General features: G+C 46.9%; 1 long non-coding RNA gene across 1 annotated transcript in view; it reads right to left on the bottom strand.

Annotated features, from left to right (window-relative positions):
- Positions 1–20005, bottom strand: part of LOC139788789 (uncharacterized) — a 58851-nt gene that overhangs the window by 11081 nt on the left and 27765 nt on the right. The window lies entirely within an intron of this gene.

The raw sequence follows: 20005 nt of genomic DNA on the forward strand, positions 1-20005 counted from the left end.
ATACAGAGGGTTTTTAACATCCCATCCTGGCTCTGAAGCACATAACAACGGCAAGGTGCTAAATTTGCAAGTGAAATGGATTCAAAAAATCAGCTCCTCTCGTCCCTTCCAAGTGCAGGGTTTGGTTCCTAAGGACCTGGCTGGACAGGATTAGGAAGTGAGGGAGGGAAGGATCTCAGGTGGGTGGGGATGAGCCCAGCAACGATGCTCTGGAATCAGCTCAGGAGAGGTTCCTGCAGTGCCACGTGGGGCAGGGTGGGGACCCAGACCCCCTGGATCCAGCAGGATCCCCTGGATCCCCATCCTCTTGCCTTGGCTACACAGGAAGGCTCCAGCTGCCACCTCTGCAGTGCTTATGCAGCTTAAGAAGCAAAATTGCCCCTGGAGCCAATGTCCCAGCACCCACAGGTGAACCTCACCTGTGCACAGGGACCTTTATGGAATGACAAACACCAGCAGGGGGGAATAATCACACTGGGCCAACCCAAAATTAACCATTTATGTTAACAAGCTACAACCAAAATGTTTTGCCTTTTCTGAATTATTCATTTTCTCAGGACAAATGCAGCCACACTGCTTCTCCCCAGCACACAGAAATTCTGATTTTCATAGCATGGACTCAGGACTACGTGGGCCTGATTTGCTTCAGCTGATTAGACCCCAAAGTGATGTTCCCAATTGGACTTCCATCAATAACCCTCCCTTAGAAAATGTGGCTGCCTGATTTCATAGCATGGAAATTCTTTCTTGTTTATGTCCAGGAAAGCTCTCACTTGATTGATTTATTCCAATAAAAAGCTGCAGATTCCCAGTCCCATCAAAGCCAGTTCTGAATTCTCTTAAAGAGAGGACTTTACCAGAACATTTGGCTGTGCCTCAAGGTTGAGGTTTTTGCAACTTTTTTGGTGGTGGTGGTTTGGGGTTGTTTTTTTCTGGATTTTTTTATTTTTTATTTTTTTTTTAAGAAAGAGCTCTGTCAGCAACTTGAAGGCTTTCATTAGAAACCATTGCATTTCACTGCTGGCTCCTGGTGGTTACACGACTTGCATCTCAGGCTTGGCTTTCCCTCTCCTGCCAGCAGAGACAGTGATGTTCCAGCCAAGGTGGGAAGCATCCGTGTTCCGAGGAGGTAAAAGCAATAATGAAAGGAGGAAAACATATTAGAGCTGATGATTTAGGCTCAGAAAGGGCAGATCATATCATCCAATAAACCTTACAACACAGCTCTGAAAAGAATAACCTTTCCCTCTGCAGGAACATTTGGTGCAATGGGATGAGGGACCCACCTTCCACTGAATTTTTGCATGAATGGTAATTTTAGGAAAAGAAGGAAAGGTCACGAAGGAGAAAAGGTTGGGAGAGGGTAAAAAACAAGCCTCCTCCTCCCTCCCCAAAGATTTGACAGTCTGAGCTGCTTTGCCTAATAGAAGCAGGCAGCAAAGTACATTTTGGCTTTAATAATTCTAATTATTCCACAGTATTGTGAAATAAATTAGAGGTCCAAATGAAATCAGTGTCCCATGGCACTAGGAAATGTAGAGTCACAGAATGCAGGTACAGAAATCTATCTTGAGTTCTGCTGTGCAGAGACAAGACAGAAAGTAATGGAAAATGTCCTCAGAAACAGAGGAGAAAATTAAAAAAGCACAAGTGACTGCTACAAAGTCCCAGCAGGGAGCTGGGGCAAAACCTCAGCCTCCTGCACACCACTCCCATGCCAGGGCTCCCTAAAACTTCCCTGTAAGTGATGAGGATTTTTCCCCATTTCCCCCTCTCCTGAAGGATCTGCAGCTCTGGTTCCTTGGCCTGGAAGCTGGAGCAGCTCAGTCCCTGGGGAACCTTTGGAGCTGGGAAATGCCAAGGGACAGAACACTTCACAGGCTGTGAAATCCACAAAGATTTCCTGCAGTCCCAGGGGCATCCGTGGGGCTTCCTTTGAGGCAATGTCCCACGGGAAGGCTCTGACTGTAAGCAAGGAAGAAACTTGCTTTTATTTACAGAAAGGGAGCAGAAAATCCCCAGCCCTTAACATAAGGATCTTCTTTTAAGTCTGCACACAGCATCCAAGGATCCAGAAGAACACGAAGTTCATGCAGGAGGTGACCAGGAGGAGAATTCATCCAGGGACCAAAAATAGTTTCCCAGAGGCAGGTATTTATCAGTACCCTCATCCATCATACTGGGGGATGAAAGGCCAAATAAATGACCCTGCTGCTGCCCACTGTTATTCCAGCACTGCTCAGAGGAAGGGAAAGGCTGGATTGAATCTTTGGTTCTTTTTCCTCACTGTCTCTGCTGGCTTTGGAGATCTTTGCTTCCTAAGTTTCCCGAAAGTGACAAGGGCAATTTCTTATGTGTGCAGGAGGCCTTGGGAATCTCCTGGAGAAAAATCCTTCCTGCTCTGATCCTCCTCACACGAGGAGCCCTTGTTCTTGTCAAGCTCATTCCCTTCTTCCCCTGCAAAGAGAGGAAAGGATGCAGGGAATTCCCATCCATCATTTTTATGCCGGGAGCTGGGGTTCTTCTCTGCATTCTGATCACTTCTGATCTCTGCCACCATTTCTCTCTCTTTCTCTTATGGGGATTGTTTTATGCTGCTGGTTTGAGGTGTGTTAATTTCCAAGCACTTGGTGTCCAGAGGAAAGCCTGAAATTTAATGTCCACTCCAGTGGGAAAGTCTATTGCAGTTATAATCTTTTTCCTTGCTATTCCTCAAGGAAGGTGCTGGCTCCAAGGAGTAGGGGGGAGGGAGGAGGGAAGGCTGGCAGGAATGGTTTGGTTGATGATGAAAAGCAGGGGTTTCAGCACTTGAGCTGGTGCTTGGAGCTCTCATGGTTGGGAATTGGAAGATCCAGTCAAGGAATGGCCAAGTGGGAAGGGAGAATATTGCCAAGAGAGAATGATTGCAGCTGATGGGAGCTCAGCACATCCTGATGTCCAGGAGGCAAAGCTGCTCCTGACAGTGTGCCAGAGCCTGAGGCTCATCCCTGACAGGCTCCTTTTCCTCTGCACTGGGACATTTCCATCATCCACAGCCCCTTCACACAACCTCAGAACCCAGAGAGGCTGAGGCTGAGTGAGCTTGGTCCTGCTCAGGCTCTGATTTCTTTTCCTCCCTGAGCATTCCCAGTGTAGAATAACTTCAATAGTTGATTAAAAACAACCAAAACCCATAACTTCTGCCACCTGAGCTCCAAGTCCTTCAGGAAAGCAGTAGGACCAAGCCTCATCCTTCCATTGCCTTCCCAGAGAGTGCTGAAAACATTCTGAATCTAAAAATAACAAACTGGACCTCGAATGAACCCCTGCCTTCCCCTAGGCCTCTGGACTCCTCCCAGCTGCTCTTTTCTGTGCTAATTTTGTGCTGGCTCTCAGCAGCAGAACATCAGAGCCTGATCCTGGGATCTGGGAGCACTGCCCTTCCTTGATGTGCAAGTGCTGCCACCTCTGTCCAGGCCAAATTAATCTCAGATGTGATCTTGTCTTCTTACACAACGGTCAGGAACTGGCTCCCACTCTCAGTGTGTCACCCACCACACGCTGCATTGTAAATCAGACCCTTTGACATCTCATTTTAATACAAAAAGCATAAAACGTAGGAGCAAGGGATTGGAAAAGACCTTCTGGAGCTCAGCTCTTGGAGATAAAAATCTCAATTATACCCCCATCACCATTTTTTCTTGCAGCTGTCAGGCTTCCTCTCCCACAGCCCTTAGTCCAGTCATTCCAGTGCCCAGAAATCTCTGATTTCCAGCACAGATTTACTCACAGTGAGGTTGCTCTCATGCTAACAACGTCTTCAGCTGAAATAGCAACTTCAGTAGTAACATTAACAGTAATAATAGCTCATTACAGCCTGGAGGGGCTGTTGCTGGGACCAAACAAACCTGGTAAGCCAAATATATTCAAGCTGCAGGATTGCAGTAAACAACATCTCAGGTTCATAGGCAATAAAATGTCTTCTCCCAGGCAGAGAGCCCAGAAGGAAGGAAGAGAAGGAGTGAGGAGTGGTGAGGCAGCCTCCTAGGGTATGGGTGTGGTTGGACAGAGGAAAATTCAAGGAGGAAAGAAAAGAAACCCTATTCCCCTGTGTGCAGCAATTTCCAGACAGCTGCTTGGTCCCCTGGGACCAGGCAGAGAGCAGGAGAGAAAGATTCCTGCTGCCTTGCAGGCTGGACCTACATCAAACTCCTTAATGTCAATAGGAGGGAAATTGAACTGAGCTTTGTTGTAACCCTAATGAATCCTTTGCCAGTTACAGTAAATTTATTCTTTTGATTTCCCTTTCTCCCCCCATCTTGTTTCATGTGGGCTTCACACACACACCTCCCCCCCCCTCTCCCCTTTTATTTAATGTTCCTTTTCTGGCAGCTTCTTTTTATTTCTCTCCAATTTAAAACACAGTTAAAAAGCCGTGGTTGATTCCAATTAAATACCCCCTCTGGGATTACTAAAACACACAGACTCACACAAAGACCCTCTCTTTGATTGTTTCCACGGCAACGTCTTTAAATCTCTCATTCAGTGTCCAAGTGAAGAGCTGAAGGATTTGGAGAAGCTCTTCTGCTCCCTCACCTCCTTCCTCACCCAAATTACTGATGCTGTGCCTGAACCTGGGGTGGCACACACAGAGCACTCCCCAAGCTTTGGTTGGAACACAGAATGTGTGTGGAGGTGCCTGGAATTCCAGAGAGGAATTAGAGAGTGTGTGTCCTGCAGTAACAAGGAGCTGCTGGAATTACTTAGAAATGGGGGGAATGAGAGGAGCATCATGGCAGCAGAAACCAGCTCAAATCCTGGTGCTCACTGCAATAGCACAAGGCACAAAGTGACCCCCCTGGCAACCACAGGGCTGTGCTGGCAGGGAGATGGTGAGGAAAAGTGGGAAGAAAGGGATGGATTTAGGATGATGCAGTTAACAGGAAGAGATGGCAAAGTGCAGGTGAGCAGGGCCATGGCTCCTGAGTCTGCCAAGTGCCACACAAGTGTGTGAGAAGGTGTGCACATGGATCTGGTGGCACCAGAGGGGACACCTCTGCAAGGTGCAGAGAGGTGCCAGGCAGCCAAGCGTGGTCACAGCAGTGACTTGCAGAGGTCCCAGCCCCACACACACCCCTGTGGTGCCAGATCTGCAGTTTCCCTGGGCACGAGCCACCCATAAACTCACTTTCCTCCCAACCTGCTTGTGTCTGGTTGGAAAGCCACCCATAAACTCACTTTCCTCCCAACCTGCTTGTGTCTGGTTGGAAAGCCACCCATAAACTCACTTTCCTCCCAACCTGCTTGTGTCTGGTTGGAAAGCCACCCATAAACTCACTTTCCAACCAGAGAGGAGCAGGTTGGGAGGAAAGTGCAGCCCCTGCTGTGCCCTTGACATTTCCCCCTTCCTACTCCACTGAAGGAGATGGCTCCAGTGTGAACTGGTTGCTTTGCAGCTCTTAAATATTAATTCTGCTTTCACAAAGGTGGTATTTTATCATTAAGTGTTCTGGCTGTAAGAGGGAAAAAAAGCCCCAGAGCAAAAGGGCATGAGTCAAATCATCATTGCAGTAATGAGCAGAGGGCTCCTGCAAGGCACTCCTTTTCCCTGCTGTTCTTTTCCCCTGCTGTTGCTTTGTGTTCACTCACTTTTCACTGCAAGAAACACTGCTCCTGGCTGAGCTTTTCACACCCACAGAATTGGGCAGATTTAAGGTATGAAGATTTCTAATGCAGACAAGGCAGACTTGTGTGTGGCAAGCCTCCTTTCTGCTTGCTTTTGGGTGGTTCAGCATGGCCTCTGGCTGCTTAGCAGCTGCTTTGCTTTTAGAAACAAATACCAGATATATGTAGTTCTGAGTGGAAAAATCTCTGCTCCTTGTTCTTCTCATCCTGGAAGCTTTGATGCAAGAACAACTTTCAACCAGATCTGGAAAGATTCCTTAGAGATTAAGGCTTTGCAAAACTCCTGATTAATTTTGGGGAGTACTGTTGGTAATGTTGGGTTTGCTATTTTATCTTTTGGCTTCAATTGATTTTTTTTCTTACAATTTCAGCAGCTGAATCACTGAAAAACCATCACAAATTCTGCTTCTTAAAAAAAGAGAGGGAGAATGACAAAAGCTTGAGAACAAAGCGAGAGCAACTCGAAGAATCAGAAATCAGAAGATGAAGACACTGGGCAGTATCACAGCATTGTTAAGCTTGTGACTTTGAAAAAAGGCATGAAAAGACTTCTGGATGATAATCCTAATTTCTCAATACTTGCTAAAGCCCCTGGAGACTTGTGAAATGGTTCACACTTGTAAATATTTTATTCCTATGACTAAAAGCCACATGAGTCAGGAACACTTTGCTCCAAGGGCTGAATAATAAGTGACCATTTGGGAAACTACCTGGCCAGAAAACAGAACAAAACTTCAGTGTGCATCATCTGACTGTGAGGAATGAGATGCTGGTGGGAGAGAGAAGGCAGACTGGTGCCTCACCACAGATGACTCAGGGTGCTCTGGCACTTAATGCAACTTTTCCCCTTCCCCTGGTTTGTTCCATTGCTGGGCTGTCAGCTCAGCAACAGCTTTTACAAACAAAAACCCTCTGTGGAGTTCAATAGCAATTATACAAATTTATCAGAATTGCCAATCAAGGTGTGCTGGAAGGACTGAGCCTTTCTTGCTGAAATCAGCTTTCACTGCACGTAGATCACAAGTTGTCTTTAGGAAATCAATTGCAGAAAAATTACAGCTTTCATTATGTTCAATGACCTCACCAGCAATCTTGCAGCTTAATTCCTACCCCCAGACACTTGGGTGGCCTCATACAGCTGTTTCCTGGAGTAAAAAGCAACTCTAACACTCAGCACAAAGCCCCAAGTAATTCTCCACGCTCGAGTGGAGTGATGCTATCAAACAAAATGTGAGTTCTCCTTGGCCAGTTTTGTAAATGAATGTCAGAAGAGAAGGCCCTGGCCATCTTTACACCTTGGTCTGCTTTCCTGCCCCAAACCACTCTGGCATCAGTTCTGCCTTGGGCTGTGTTAATTCAAGCACTGTTTTAAATGGAGAAAAAACTCACACACCCCAAGGCACAACCCAGCCCTGTCTGTGGGTGTAAATGTTTCCTCCTGGCTGATGAATTCACACTTCTAGGGGACCCTTTCTCTGCTGATAGTGCTGCCAGGAGGAAGATCTTCAGCTGCTATAATATATCTGAGTGTAGGAGAGGGAAGGTAAGCAGGCTGCTGGGTTCATTCTGCTGATAAGGGTCTGTATTCCTCTGTCACCTGGAGTTATTCTGCCACCACCCACACCCATTCCTGGGGTTTGGCCAAGCACAGATGTCAGGGACTCTCTGCCCTACAGACTGATGCACTTGAGAAGTTAAATTAGATCATAAAACTGCCCAGGGATTGCTGACTCCTTCCCTTGACCTAGCTGGGCATTTGGAAACAATTTATTGCTGAAGTTTCACAACTGAACATGCCCCTTTGGCTTGTGGAACCAGGACCCCCTCTAGGGTGACAATAGGGGACACCAAGAGGGCCCCACCAACCATTCCCTGAGTCTGACACTGCCATCTCAGACAAATCTGTTCCAATCAAGAGGAAACTATCCCCTGACTTTCAGTAGGGTGAGGACAAGTATTCCAAGAATCTTGCTGCCATGAATTTCAGTGGCTCTTTGGCACCTAAACACATTTTTAAATTCCAGCCTGCTGTGATTTTCCCACTGGCAGAGCCTGGTAACCTTCAGTGGGGCTGTTCCTGTTATAGAGAGCTGTAGGGAAACTGAGGAGTTGTTACAGTGCTCTGGGACAGCTTTTCCCCTGTGCTGTGACCTTCCACTCCCGTGGGGTGATGCTGACATCCTCTGCCCCATCCTGCTCCCTGCTCCCAGCACTGCTCCTGCAGGATTCTTGGGCTCCAATGCTTCCTGATTGGCTCTTGCCAGACTCTGACACCAGTCCTGCAAAGGGAATGATAATTAATTGGACTCATCCTTTTACAGGAGCTACACAAGCAAACATATTTCCTCACACCTTGGAGTTTTCAGAGTGCACTTTACCCCTCCAAGGTACCCGAGTGACAGCTGCTTAAAAGTCCTATGGATGCTCAAACAAGGGACTGCACTCTGCCAAGTATTGTGTCAACAGAAATAAATGCACTGAAGAATTCCCCTTTCCTGGGCACAACACAGGGAATGTCACTTGTGGGGGAGTGGGGACACTGGGAACACACTGGGGTGTTATGAAAAGAAACAACTTGGGCTCCCTCCCTGCTGAAAGGAGTTGCTCAAGGGAAATTAAAAAAAAAAAAAAAAAAGGGAAAGCAGTTTATATTTAATGGCTTAAGGATCAGAGCAGACACAGGATGAAAAATAAAATGGAGTTTATGGAATAATCACTCCAGTGCCTGCTTGGCTGTTCCAGAGGATGAGCAGCATCAGCTCTCAAAGTGTCACAACTGATGGAGTGATTTAAAATTGCAGTGGAGCAGTACAAAAGGAATTTAAAGAGCTGTGAATAATTACTCTTGTGGGTGGCTGGGGGCTGTGCAAGCAGTGACTTTGCAGATGAGAAGCTCTGCACTGCTGCTGGCACTCTACCTACCAGCAAGGTCTCCTGTTCTCCCATCTGGAAGGGTGACCAGGCAGTGAAATCCTGAGGAAAACCTAAAGAGAGGCTGCATGCAGCATCCTACTTAAGGGTGTAATAAAGGAGGAGCATTTCCTCCTATGAAAAAATTAATGCCAGGATACAACCACCTCCTTGCACTGACTGTGGTGGCAGTTCCAGCAGCAGCCTCAGCCTCAAACCTTTGAACAATCTGGATGCTGTTTCCCATCAAATCCCAGTACCCATCAAGATAAGATGCTGAATTTTCAGCACAGCTCCGTTCAGTTCTGGTTTGATGTTTCTGGACAGTTCCCAACCCCCTGCCCCATCAGCAGTGTCCAACCTGAGCCCTCCTGGGCAGTAAACTCTGTCCTGCTATAAATATTGCCACAAACCTGGATGGGTTCTTCAAAGCCACATAAACACAGAGCATCCACAGGTCAGGAACACGAAATTATGGGCTCTGCTGGGTGATTTCTTTCACAGTTAATGAGGTTTAAAGCAAACAATTGCTTTAAGAAGGGTCTGAGAGTCAAAAGTAGTTTACCAGCAGCAGGCACCTGGAGGAACACTCTGACCATTATCTGAACCATTGCCTTCAGCTCTCTCCAGTCCAAACCCAACCCCCTGCAGTGCCACCTCCTCTCAAAGTCTGCACTCCCTGCCTGGAACCTGCAAGCTGGTGTCTCCTCCTCAGTAATAGCAGCACACCTGCAATGTCCATTTTATCAGCAATTTCCAGCTCAGCAGTGTGGAGCTGGGGACAGACAATACATCACTGGAGACAAAGAGGATCCCACAGAGTGGGGAGGGGAGTATCCAAGGGATGAGAAATTAAAAAGCCAGAACAGGAGAGGCTATCATTGAAATTCACCAGTTCCAATTTTTGCATGGTGCTGTTTGGCTGCTGCTAAATATGCTGAGAGGGGCTGAGAGATAAACGGGTCAAGCTTGGCCCTTGTCAGCACTCTTGCACCTCTAAATCTTCTGGATCTCTCCAGTGCTGGAATTGTTTACTGGGTTCTCAGACTTAGGGAGGCATTTCCTGCATCAAAAAAATGACCTCTCTTCTTCCTTCAGACAGTCTCTGTCACCAAGGAAGAAAGTTTTCCCTGCAGGTAAATAACAGTTCCTCACCCCACTCCAACTTCTGAGAACAGCACCAGAACCACAGCAGAAGAAACCCTGGGGTCAGCAGCACATAAAGCACTCAGGGCTCTGGCCAACCAGGAATAAACTTTGGTACAAGTGCAGTGGCTGTGAAAAACAGATAATAAATAGATAAAGTGAAGACTGCTGGGGTGTGGAGAAACCTCCAGAAATAAAGAGCAGCATGGGATGAGGGCAGAGGCCACAGAGAGCAAGGTCCTCTGAAGCCAGCAGGTTGGATGCTATCATTGACCCCCTCCTGGGCACCCAGACTCTCAGATTGGGGCAACACAGGGAAAACAACCCTTGGATTTTGAAGGGATAAAACAGCAAACCAAAGCACACTCCTCCTTTTAACCACTCCTGTCTTCCAAATGCAATTCCTCCATCTTTCAAGTACTAAAAAGGTCTCCAGGTCCAGAAGAGCTGAAACAGAAGTTGTTCCACTCCTCCAAACATCTGTTTGGTGTCCTGGCTTTCTCAGCTTGCTTTAAATGACTATCTCCCACACTTTGTTAATTACATGATTACAGCATCCATTGACAATGAGAAAATTAAAACTCCATGCTGCCTTTCAGACAACACTTTATTACCCTGCAAAAGAGGCTGAATGCAATTTAGCAAGTGCTGTGCTGAACAACTGGAATTGTTCCCTTCCACAGATTTCCTTCTCCACTCCCACTGTTTCCCCAGGGACAGCAGTGTTTGCAGAGGCTTAATAAAGCAGGAAAGAGAGCAGGTGTGAAAGGAAACATCAATTACTATTAGTCCTGACAATCCTGGCCCATCCCACCCATGGAGAAGGAGCAATGGCACTCAATTTTGGATTTCTTCCTCTGTAGATAATGAAATACTTTGCATTTCCTCTAAGGGCAAAACCTGTTAGGACTTTGGGATGGAGAGGAGGCAGGGATTCCTGTCAGAAATATCTGTGTTAGTTGGGACTGGAGGTCTGGACCCTGTTTAGATTTCCACAATCCCTTTTCCTGAAGATTTTGCAACCTGAGCACAGGGGAGCAGTGATGGCTCTGTGGGCACAAAGCTCTCTGGAGATGAGGAATTCATGGTCAGAGAGCCCAAGCTGCAGAGGGGCCTTTCCCATGACTGAATGCTCAAACCTTTGGAAGGGTTGAACCCATAAACATATGGACCAGCTTTTCCCAGCCCCAGGATCCCCTCTGAAACTCAGAAGGGCAGATCTGGCACTGGGGTTTTTGGTCACAGAGCAGTGTCTGAGAAGGTTCCAAAGTCTGGCCCAAAAAGAGCTGCCCAAAGCTCAGCTGATAGCAAATCTCACAGGTCCTCCAGTGGCTAATAGGAGGTATTTATTTCCATTCCTGTGGTGCTTCAATTTTAAGTATAGCAATAATTCAATGCATCTCATTTTGGGGGAATGAAAGATTACCCTTATTTTCTGCTCATTTTTTTGGTGCTTTATTTCTCTCTCTCTCCCTTTTTTATTGAACTCTGAACATTAATAATCAGCCCTCATTAATGCAGTTAATTCTTCAAATCCTCATACTCTTCATGCCCAGCACTATAAAGCCAAAGAGGAGACAAATGAAAGCTGAAGAGATGGTTAGAGTTATTAAAAATAATTTTTTTTTATTTGGTAACCCTGGGGGTGTTAATATTCTCATCTCATCTTCAGTGTCAATCCTCTCAGAATTCAAAGCTCTGGGGGTTTGCAAGGCACCTTGGCCCTGGCAGAGGAGCAGCCTGGGCTCCTGCTTTTCATCTGAGGAGATGAACAAGAGTGGAAACTGCAGAACTTTAACCAGAGGCTGATCCCATTCTGGGGAAGGACGGGCCAAGAGATTTGTCCCAATGCAAGGGTGTGAAAAAGAGGTCACCAAGCTGAGTTGACTTCAGCCTTCAAAAGATGTTTCTCAGGTTTTGCAATGTTTCATTCCTGTCTTGTTTTCCACCTGGCTCTGTGTGCCTTTCCTTTCCTTCCAGCAGTGTTAATTCCTGAGCACATCTGCATGCCCTCTGCTCCCTGTCCTAACAGCTTCTCCCTCCCATTTCCTTCACTTCAGCCTCTCTGTCCCCTCCCAAATCATCAGAATCTTGTCCTGAGCAGGGGGAAGAGGTGGGCAAAGATCCCAGCTCCCTGTGCAGGGCACACAAGAGAGGGGAGAGGACAGAGGTGGCTTTGGAGTGAGGAAAGAAAGGTGACCAAGAAGCCCAGACCTCCAGCTGCAGAGGTGCCCTGCCAGCATCATCTCACACTTGGTTCCCAGAGGAGTTGCCATGGCAACCGCTGCCTCCCCATTCCCTCATCTCCAGGAGGATGCTGCTTCATTCCCAGCCCCTTCTCTGCTGATTGGGTGCCAATCCCTTTACCAAAAGGAGATAAACATCCTTTTGCCAGCACCTCCCTTCCCCTCACACCTTGCTGAGAAGAGACCTGGAAAACCAGACTCTCAGAGGGGGTGATCCAGCAGCTTTCAGTCCCACTTTGATGTGGGGCTTTGTGGTTATGGGGCAGCTGTGAAATTCAGCACTGGTCCTTCCAGGACATCTTGGAATGTCAGAATCACCCACTGAGGTGACTCCAGGGGATTTATCTTGTGTGTGCTGCCCAGTTCCTGCAGGATTCACTCCTAAATCTCCTTTCCTAACAGTTAATTAAAACCTAATGGTGTTTACATTGCAGACAGAGCTGAAAGAAAAATAATAATAGTCATAACAACCCTAATAAACACCACTGTACTCGTCAAGGGTGTTTGTCAAATGGCTCCTGGAGAAGCTCAGCACATTTTAATGAGTTTAAGGAGGATTTACACTGAGGAAACTCACTGAGTTGTTCACATGTGAGTGCTGAGGGGAAGCAGCAATCAGAGTCCTCAGCAGGACAAAATAAAAAAAGGAAAAGGTATTAAAATCCCATAACTTTTATGGCAGCGAATATGTAGAGTGGAAGTGCAGCTCTGCAGAGTCCAGAAGCTATTCTAAATTAATGGCTTGGCTTTGCCAGTCCATTCAAACGAGCTCATTTCATGGAAGATAAATTATAGGACCCTGCCACCCTCATTCCCTGAAGAGAACTTTTTATATTCACCATGTGTGTGTGTAAGGAGAGAGAGCTGAGGGTTCTGGGGGGGTCCCTGGGGCACCTGACCTGATCTGGAGGCTCCAGGGTGCTTTTTTTTTTTCACCCAGCACCATCTGGAACAAGCAGCTAAACAGAAAGAGGGAAGGAAGCAAAAGCAACCCCCCAGTCCAGCTAAACCAGCCCTGAGACCTGAGACTTGCTGGATAAAAACCTTCTACTTAAGCCTTATTCTGTGGGACAACCCAAGCAGCTCCATCTGGGAGTGGAGTCTGGTAGAAGAGAGGTGGCTTGAGGACTGGGGTGACCTTAATCCCATTGCAAAAGAAATTAAAGACAGCTCAAACCTAACAGAACTCAGAAATCCAGTAGCTGCATTCCTGAGGTTCCTCTTCTCCCCATTTTCTGGTGGTGTTAAAATTGGCTCCTTCAACCCAACCTGCACATTGAGAGCCAAGAGCTGGACCCCAAGCTCTTCTGGGAGAAGTCCTAAGGCAACAGCAAATAATCCTCTGAGCATCCTCCTGTTCCCTTTCTGCCACCACCAGCTCTGTCACTCCTGGGCTGTGTTTTTGTCACCCATTTGGGCCACTTAATTACATTCCCTTTTCTTTTGGAAACAACTGCCATAATAATTTTCATGATTAACACTCTTGTGCAGCTAATTGTAATTATACCTTATAATCCCAGTTGTGATCACTCATCTTTTGGTTCATTTCTATGTTTTCCATTATCTGAGTTTCTGAAAGTTGTCTTGGCTGGATGCACAAAGTAGCCCAACTTGCCAAACTTCTGTTTTTTTCCTGAGGGATTAATTTGAGGCCACAATAATGAATAAAAGCCAGATCATTGGTTGGGGTAAATCACAGCTCTGCTTGTGTCAACACAGCAATGGTGATTTACAGCAGCTGAAATGCCAGATATTTTACTAAGAAAGTGGTGTCATGTAAAAAAATATATCTGCCTTTGTGATAGAGCTTCCACGTACTGAGCAATGCATATTTTTTTAATATCTCTATCCTCATATTTTGGGGAAGCAAGAAGAAAATCAAACCATCCTGTATACTCACTAGGCTGTATATTATGCAGCATTTTGAAAGGCATTTCATTCTACACCTTGAGAGTACTCAGGGGATTGATTCTCCTTTTGCTCATGCCAATTTTTATGTGGTGTAGCTGTCAATTTGAATCGAGCAGCTCCTGGTTTACACCCCAGTGAGTGCAAACAGCAGGCATTGGATGAATATATCAGTTTTACAAGGAGGCTACTAGAATAAATTCTAATCCAAGCCACACACAGGAAGCTCAACAGTCAGAGCCAGACACTTATGACTTGCACAGCAATCTCATTTTCAGCTCACAACCTGGTCAGGATTTTCCTAGTGTTGCTCTAAACCGCAGATGGGTGCCAGGAGATCTATTGATTGCAGTGGGTGCCTGGGACCTTAGGTGCAAGAATTCCTGGACCTGAACTACACTGGGTGCTGCAGAAATAGTAAATGGCCCAATGTGATGGAAAACCAGCAGTGTGGCTGCTGGGCTCCATCCTTTGTGTCCTCTTTGGGCAAGTGATTTAATTCTGGGCACTGAGCTGCAGGCTGGGCCAGCCCAGTCAGAGCCTGATGGAGAAATCCTGTTCCAGGTGGAAAGAACAGGAGGGATGAATGAATCAAGAGGTGATCTCCCAACCTGGAGATCATAGAATCCTAGAATGGGCTGGGCTGGAAGGGACCTCAGAGCTCATCAAGTCCAACCCTTGCTCCACTCCCCCCGTGGTTCCCAGCCCATGGCACTGAGTGCCACATCCAGGCTCTTTTGAAATATCTCCAGGGATGGAGAATCCACCCCTTCCCTGGGCAGCCCATTCCAATGGCTGAGCACCCTCTCCAGAAAGAAATTCTTTCTAATGTCCAACCTAAACCTCCCCTGGCACAACTTGAGACCTCTTGTGCCCTCTTGTCTTGCTGAGAGTTGCCTGGGAAAAGAGCCCAACCCCCCCTGGCTCCAACCTCCTTTCAGGGAGTTGGAGAGAGTGAGATGACTGCCTCAGTAATAAAGCAACTGTGAAGGAATCATCTCAGCTGCCCGAGCCAACCAAGATTATTAAAGCAGGTCCCTGATTTAATGAGAGTGCTTCAAACTCTGGCTAAAAACAAAAATGCAGCTCTCAGCTGGAACGTGGGCTCTGTGCAGGAAGGGTGACTGCAAAGGTCAGCTCTTCCCACAGTTTATTCATGGTTATTGAATCAAAGGTGGGACTGGGGACCCCCCTGCAGGGTGGCAGAGCTGTTGTCCCCCAGCACTGCCTGAGCCCAGGAGCTCAGGTTACTGCTGCCTGCCCAGCACCTTGTGCCAAAGAACCTCTGCACTGGGTGACAAAGCCATGCACACCCCCAGAACTCCCAGCAGAGCCACCCAGGACAGGACAAGGTGATTTGAGCCTTCCCCAAGCCCAGAGAGCCACCCTGGGACACAGCCAGAGGGACACCTGAGCAGGGGCTGTGATTCAGGGAAATAGTGCCCTGTGCCTCCTGAAGTTTGGGACACCCTGAAGTGGCAATCCAGCTCCTCTCCAGTGCCAACTCAATTTGATGCCCCCAGTCTGACCAGCAGAGCAGTGCCCTGAAGTGATGCCTTCATCACACCCTGTTTCTTCTTTAACTCAGAGTCTGGATTTGAACTGTGACTACAGGAAAAAGGCAGCACTGCCCATGACTGGAGCTGGGAGCTGCTAGGAAGCTTTTTCCCTTTTGAAGAAAATCAATTTTCAGACTTCAAAGGCTCCATACCTCAACTGCTTTTTCCTAGCCCAAGACTGTTGCTTTTATTTTTTATTCTTTTTTTTTTTTTTTCCTGAACTGAAGACACAACTGGGAGTTTTTACAGTCTCTGAAAACTGCCATAAACAAGGCTTCTGCCCTTTCTGCCAGGCTCACCAGGGTTGGTACCCCAGAGCTCCATCCTCTGTAACATATCAGGCCTGAGATCAGAGCACAAGCTGCCTTTAATAACAGCAAGCACTGAAAAGAAAGTGCAGGCAAATTAAGCTTCACAAAAGACAAATGATTCTATTGTTATCCGAGTGGTTTCCAAATGGACCCAAATCAGAGTTTGAAGAATTATTTTAATTGATAGCTACAGATTAAGAATAAGATAAATAGAGATTAGAAAATACCCGTTGCACTCAGATGAGGCTGCAGGAAATTTTCAGCCTCAGCTAATTGTTCCATTTTGCAGCATTAATTAAGTGCAGCCTCCTGAACCAAACTATTCCAGAGAGTGGGAGCCTGTGCATTCCCACATCACCCAAAGCTCCCTGGATACACTTTTACATCCTTGGAACCAGGTTCTGACCCCAGGGACTGGAGCTGGACAGCAATTACAGTGGGTGAGCTCCATCAGCCTGCAGAGAGCCAGCATAGAGAGGAGGGATTTAAAGGAATATCTACAGCAAGGTGGGAGTCCAGAAGGGATGGACCAGTTTTAGGGCAACACTGAGCCCAGGGTGATGTGCTCAGCCCTGCAGCAGTTTCCTCACCTGGTGCTGGCACTGGGAGCTGGAGCTCTGCACCACACAGAGATTTGGTGGTGTTGCCCCATACAGGTTCAGGTTTCACCAGGTGCTGGCAGTGCTCTAAAACCAGGTATTTCACACTCAGGAACCAGGTGTCACCATGCTCCTAAGTTCAGAAAAGTTAATTTCCAGCAGGCTGAGAGCAGCACAGCCTGGGTGGGCTCAGATGTGCAGCCTTCCATCTCTGTGTGTATAATGAGGGAAATGGTAAATGTCCTGAGTTCCAGGAAAAAAATGTCCTCTGCACTTTCTAGCCACTGCAGCTAAGAAATGAAAGAATTCTTTTCCCAGCAGTAAATAATTCCCATACACAGTCACCTGAGAGGAAAATTTGGCTGGCTGTGTGCTAATGCAGGGCAGGGGCTGTGGCTCTGACAGTCTCTGCCTTCAGCAATGAGAGTGTTCAAGAAAAAACACAGCCAAAAGTACACACACAAGAGAGGAGAGCCAGATCTTGTGATCTTCAGGCTTGACAGCAATGAAAAATGAAAACAAGCAGGGGTGCTTGGCTTATCTCTGCACTCAGGGCTGTCTGCAGAGAAGTCCCCACTCACCAGGGGATGATTATTCAGCTGGATTTGGGCAGCTCCTCCTCACTCCAAGATGCTCCCAGGATAGGTCTGGCTCCAGATTCCTCACGGGAGGGATTTGTCTCTCAGCTGAGAGGTGTCCATGGAGACATCCTTCAAAGCCAGCACGTTAGGGGAAGGTGATGGAAATATTCCCCTACAGAGCAGTATTTCCTTGTACCCATTCAACTTCTGAGGCTGATGGTCAGGCAGAGGACATAACTGCAGTTAAGAAAGAATGAAACACAATAACTTCTCAGGAAAAGCCCTAGGGAACAAGAGGAAAAAGGGAAGGAAGGTTGAGATGTATGGTTATAGCTGACAGAAGAGAGAAACGCAACTTGGAGCTGACAGGGAGGGAACAAATAGCAAGAGCTCCCACAACAGAGGAGAATTGCAGATTATTGCAGTCCTATTGCCCATTTCCTACCCCAGAAGGGACAAACCTCTGCCTTTCAGTGCAAATGGAGGCAGACACAGCTCCCAGGCAGCCTCACCCAGAGGACATTCCTGCACACTGATGTCCTCCGAGGAACACACTGAATTTACACTGAATAGGAGGCAATTGCAGCAGTGCACACATCCTGTGCTGTTGCTCCAGGTCACCCTGATGAAGGCAGCAGCTGCTGCTCTGGGGCTCAGCTGATGACACATTAGACCTGCCAGTCCTCATTTATTTGGGGAGCAGGAGTTTTGCATTGCCAGAGCCATTCCTGAGACTCCTTAGGAAAAGACAGAGGGGAGGCAATGTGGTTGCAATGCATCTTTTGGCATGCGTTGAGGGTTTTCATCTTAGCAGTGTTCAGTAAAGTTTTTAAGCATGCCTTTAACTTTAAATAGGATATAAAAAGAGCAACCAACAGGATTCCTTTGTGTATTTATTCACACAGTCACAGACCTTTTTTATGAAACATCATTTAAAGTGCTGTCATACTAATAAAATGCCTCAAAAACTACCCAGAGACCAAGTGCCAATGGATTTGGGTTTCCCACCTGTCTGTGTTCCTGACTGAGCCATCTCACCCAGGCTGTGCATCAGGTGTGAAGGACAGCACAGGTGGGATCATGTGTACAGAGACCTGACATTCATGTTCCTATGCTCCTCCCCAGGCTTCTTGCACCAGGGATGCTTCTCGGATCACACTAAAATCAGAAGCATCTTCCAAAAAATCAGGTTGTACTAAGAATCTTATGCTTAATCCTTCAACTTGAGTGCATTGATAAGAAAATACCAATTAAGATTCCAATTCCCATGCTGGACCTGTACTCAGAGACTAAGGAGATTATGTGATCACTCTCATTTCATACCCAGGAATGTTAAATACTTCTAACTTTATCTCATTCAAACAGCAATGACCCATAAGCTCCAGGGTCTTTTTGGCCTATTTGTTGCTACCACTGCAGGTGTCCCCTTGACCTCCAACACAAACCACCTTTACCTTCAAAAGAAAGGTAAGAGGCAGACAAACAGCAGCAGGATGCATTAGCAGTCTGACTACAGCAGTATCAGAGAGGTCCTGAAGACAAATCCAAGCAGGAATGAGAGCATTAACAACCAGCTGCCAGCACCAGAAACCACAGCTCTGCTTGCACAAGACAGGAATATCAACTGATGCTTCCAGGAGACAAAGCAAGGTTCTCATCCACCTGAGTCCACCAGACACATCCAAACCCCAGGCAGGAACAACAGGACATATTTAGAAGAGACTTCTCACCCACGTTAAGGACCTGCAGCTGCAGGGTTTTCTCAGGTCTATCAATTTATTTAGAGTGAAATGACAAGGCTGGCCCAGGGGATGTTTTATTATCCATCTTTACCAGCCTAGGAAAACAGGGATTTAACTAGGAAATCCTGTGCAGCCTGATCCTTTTTCCCTTGAAAGCTCTACTGGGGATGTGGAAATTCAAACCAAACAGCTCAAACTCCCAGTCCTGCTGATCCTGGCTGGGCAGGATGGGTTCATCCTTGTTCTGTCTGTTTAGTGGCAGCTCCAAGCTGGATGTAAAGGTAACCCATGCAGCAACACTGTCTTCTTCCTTTTGCTCTGACACCTTCCAGCCCTCTTCATTTTTCCAGGTTCCCATGAGTGCCCAGAACCTCTGCAGGGAGCTGGTTCCTGGCCAGAGGCTGTGGGGCTGCAGCTGCCTCCCACCACACTCTGCCTGCTGGCATCAGCCTCCCAGGCTCATTTGGCACTAATGGAATATGAAAAGTAGTCATAAAAAAAAAAAATAAACAAACAAAGCAAAAAAAAACCATAACAGCTCCAGGCTCTACAGATGTGGGAAAAACAGACTTCCAGCTTCAGTTAGTGAGGCCTGATTTTTACAGGAGCAAAAAAGCAGAGGGTGTTTGGTGAACAAGCAAGCATTTGCTGGCTGCAGAAACCTCCCAGCCCGGGTGGTTGGAGCCCAAGCTTTTGCTTGGCCCTAGGAGGAAATGAAGTAACCCTCTTCCATTTAATTTCTGAAAGCCCCAAACTAATTACCTTTTCATTCTTCTTCCATCCTTTCACTGCCAAAGGAAAGAAACCAGGACAAGACTCCTGGGCTTCTTGGATCTTGCAATATTTATCACCTGAAGCCTTGTTCCCAACAGGAACACCCAGCACTGAATCTTTTGTGCTTAGAAGAAAGCACCCAGGGACACAGAGACAGGCACTGGGAGCATCATTCTGCAGCTGGCCCTGAAGGGAACATGGTGACCCCTCCACTGGAGCAGAGCAAATCCACTTACTGAATGTCACATTTCTTTTGAGTTTTGTTTTGTTTTGTTTGGTTTTTTGTTTCTCCTTAAGCAAGCACCCCAAAGAGGGAGACAGTATCAAGGAAGATGGAAGAAAAGAAGAAAGGAATGCATGGAAAAAAGAAGAGTAAGATTTTTAAAAAAAACAGTGTGGGGGATTAGGATTCTGGCCAGCATTGTCTGCAGCCTTCCAGACCATATGATATATCTAAGGAAAAGGCAGACAGCACATCTGAGCAAAAATTACAGGTGGCTGAATTAATTAGCTCCAAATCCCAATGCCCCCAAACATCAGGCACTGAGATTAAGGACTCAGAGCT

The sequence above is a fragment of the Heliangelus exortis genome, chromosome 30 (assembly GCF_036169615.1).
Source record: "Heliangelus exortis chromosome 30, bHelExo1.hap1, whole genome shotgun sequence".
Lineage (NCBI taxonomy): Eukaryota > Metazoa > Chordata > Aves > Apodiformes > Trochilidae > Heliangelus > Heliangelus exortis.